Raw genomic sequence first — 3,867 nt, forward strand, 5'->3', positions numbered from 1 at the left:
CTTTGTCTTTATTTTTATTTTAGAAAGCCAAAGAGAGAGGCCATAATTCTTCTGTATAATATAGACCAATATTCAGTTATTTACTTGAATTTCACAGCTCTGTGTGGGGATAAATACACATTCATATTTATTTCTTACTTTTTGAAATATTTGTTCCTTATTTTAATCCTTTTCACTACAAAGGTGCTATGTAATTAGTTTTCTTTGTGTTGTAATAGGCAGAGGAAATATCATTAACTAATGCTGACCGTATTGGGAATAGATTGACAATCTGTATGAGTGAGATCTATAGAATTTAATCCAGATATTATTTTAATTGTTTACATCAGGCTTTTATTTAGGTGAAATTCAGCTTAATGCTTAATATGAAATCTATCAGTATATTTATAGGTGTGTATACAAACACATACTCTAATATTGAGAATAAAGTGAGGCTGGCATGCTTTTTAAATGGTGCTTTGGCCATGGAACCCAAGAATACCAGAATCTTTCCCTCATAAAAATACCTCCTATAATTTTCTGGAAGGGGATTAGTGAAAGAACAATGACTAGTTAAACAAAATAACATTTTATTACAAATTAGTTCTCTGCCCCCAAAGCCACTGACGAAGTCTAGTAACTTGTACTGGGATCTAGTAGAACTTACACCCAAACTAGATGTAGGCATAGACACCACCTTATTGAGCCCAGATTTGACATTTAGAAATGGCTACCCCTATAAAGCGAAAAGCTACACCTGCCATCTCAGGAAAACATGGAAACAAGCCAGCAGGAAAGAGCATTTGCTTCATTGGTTTAGCACTGAGTTGGCTTGTACAACTGGACATGCATACCTCCCAGACCTGGGAAAAGTGTCTTGATGAGTGACAGAGTGGGAGAGGCAAATTGTGTGTGTGTGTGTGTGTGTGTGTGTGTGTGTGTGTGTAGGGGAAAGGGAGAGCGAGAAAGGACGGGAGAGGAAGGAAAAGAATTGGAGAGAGGAGGAAGCAAAGTAGAACAAAGTGGAAGCAAAGTGGAATGGGAAAAGGTGGAGAGAGAAAGCTGATGCCTTTACCACTTTCCAAGTGTGGAAGGAAGAGAATTAGGAGAAAAGAAAATCAAAGCCTCCTTGAAAGCTCCACCCTAGAAAACTCATCATAATCCATAACCTAAATCTAAGCAGTTCAATCCTCCCACCTTGGGCGGAAGGACAGGGGGAGCAGACCTCTGGCCTGTGGTCTGACTGGTCAGGGGAAGGAATGAGGGAACAGGTAGAAAAAAACCCCAGAGCAACCCCAAAGCTAATTTCCACCTTATAGGGAAGTTCATGTCTCAGTGAGATTTTTAGTTTCCACAACACATTTTCTCAGCCATATAACATTATTTCTTTAGACTCATGAGACACAATTTTAAAAAAAAATTTCCAGCAATAGAGATTTAACCTCAAGGAGGATATACTCAGATTTCACCTGTTCTCTCAATACTCATTGATGTTGAGTGTTTGAGGAGTATAAAGAGGAATTAAGATGACTCCTGCCCTTGAAAGAACTTGTATTTTAGACCCTATCAAAAATAACTAGAATATAAACTCAAAAGTGAAAAGTACCTTAAAATGCTTATAGTTCAAGGACACTGAGAGTTTGGAGAAAATATTTTTTTAAGAGACAGTAAATTTCACTCTGAATTTTATAAAGTAATATAATAAGTTTTGGAGTGACCTTTTAGAAACTTCAAACAGAACTCAGAATACTTATTCTTTTGAAGAGGAAAAAAAATTCAAATAAGCAAATACACACCTGCATGATTCCAATATTGATGCATCTGCTCCCAAGCTCTAAAACTAATTAGAAATTTGTTTCATATCTGCAATTAGCCTTTAAAAAGATGGGCATCCATTAACATAGTTTGATAGTGTAATGACAAGCAATTAGTGATAAATTGTTCTATCCTGGAAAGAAATAATAATTGAGAGTAGATGATTTCTAAAGGAATTAAAACATAATTTATTTTTTTAAATTGCTAACTTAATTTTTTAAATTTGGTACAAAGAATTCAGTTTAGGAATCTTCCTCTTTGGGTGTGTGTAGAACTTGAGGAAAATAAAGTCCTTTTTCTTACTTTGGCTCTTTCTAGTTACCTTATCTCCACCCTTCCTCCTTCCTCCATCCTCCTGATCCCACACATCCTGCATATCTACTGTAAATAAAAATAGAACAGGATGGGGGATGGGGTAACTGGGTGATGGACATTAAGGAGGGCAGGTGATGTGATGAGTAGTGGTATTATATACAACTAATGAATCATTGAACATTATATCAAAAATTAATGAGGTAAAAAATTTGACTAATCGAATTTGAATTTAAAAGAGGAAAATATGAGAGTACTCTCAAGAACCTGGAAGTTGAGAAAAATTCCCTACAAGATGAAATTGCTGGGTGCCTGGGTGGCTCAGTGGTTTAAGCCGCTGCCTTCGGCTCAGGTCATGATCCCAGAGTCCTGGGATCGAGTCCCACATCGGGTTCTCTGCTCAGCAGGGAGCCTGCTTCCTCCTCTCTCTCTCTGCCTGCCTCTCTGCCTACATGTAATCTCTCTGTCAAATAAATAAATAAATAATCTTTAAAAAAAAAAAAGATGAAATTGCTGATACTTACTTGAGAGATTTAAACAATTGATTGGAAGCTGTAGAAGGCAGATATCATCAGTTCAATATAAGGAAGAATTTCTTACAGATTAGGATGGGCTAAACATAAGTTTCTCAAATACTTATAATTCTTCGATTTTACCAACTATGACTGGAAAATCCTTTACTGAATGTTGTAGAGTTGATATGAGCATTCACTGGGGTCTGGTGAGGAGGTGAACTAGTTGATGTGTAAGTTTTCTTCAGGCACTGAATTAGCTTCTCTCACTGAAATTATTTTAACAGAGGAGTTACCTGCATTGTGCCTTCTGTCAGAAAGTTGTCTTGGTTATACAGTTTAATCCCTGCTACTGTTTTGAACTGAGACATACAGATAATCATGAGCCTGCATACACATGCCATTTAGGAAAAGAATGAAACTGAGACATAATATTAGATGTGAGATGCTAAAGGACATTAGGTCATTCCCTTTTTTTCTATTGCCCTCCCATGTGTTGGAGGAGAACTGACTCTTTCGGAAGGATGGATGGATCAAGAAGTTTTAGAATGGGAGCTTGTTGTGGTTCTGTTCAGTTAAATACAATATGGCTAGAAGTTAGCCATCTTTTCTGCCTATGCATAAAATTCCCACAAATATAGCTCTATTGCTAATAATAATCTCTGTATATTTCCCGACATAGTATTTCCCAAGACAGTATATCTGCCAGTATGCTTAGTCCATGGGAGAAAATAACTCAGATCTCTAGATATTATAAAAGGTGCAAGGAAGTATTGAACAGGTCAAATGTGCAGACTTATTTGAAATAATAGCAATACTATTGTTGGACAAAGCTGCTGTCACTAAGGAGAGTGAGAAACTCAATTTTAGGTTTAATGTTATTCAGTTCTTTGACCTCCCGCCAATCAACTCCCCTCTGGCATAGTTAGGTATCACCAACTGAAGTTAACTCCCTCTAGCCACACTGCCTGTAAAATACGTATAGCTTTTACAACCAGCCATGAGAGTGCAACCCTACACAGGCTACAAAACACAAACTGTTTCTCAAAATTTCTGCCTGCAAGTTATCTATATCATACTTAAATTTCATTGGCCAAATCAAGTTGCTTGACACATCTGAATTCAAGGAGTAGGGGAAATATACACCTCATCTAGGCCTAGAGGACAATGGATATTGTTTAAGAGTAAAGCACTCAATCACATGACCTTAACTTTTAGAACAGGAGTCAGCAAACTACAGCCTGCCACA

This window comes from Mustela lutreola, chromosome 2 (assembly GCF_030435805.1).
Source record: "Mustela lutreola isolate mMusLut2 chromosome 2, mMusLut2.pri, whole genome shotgun sequence".
NCBI classification, from domain to species: domain Eukaryota; kingdom Metazoa; phylum Chordata; class Mammalia; order Carnivora; family Mustelidae; genus Mustela; species Mustela lutreola.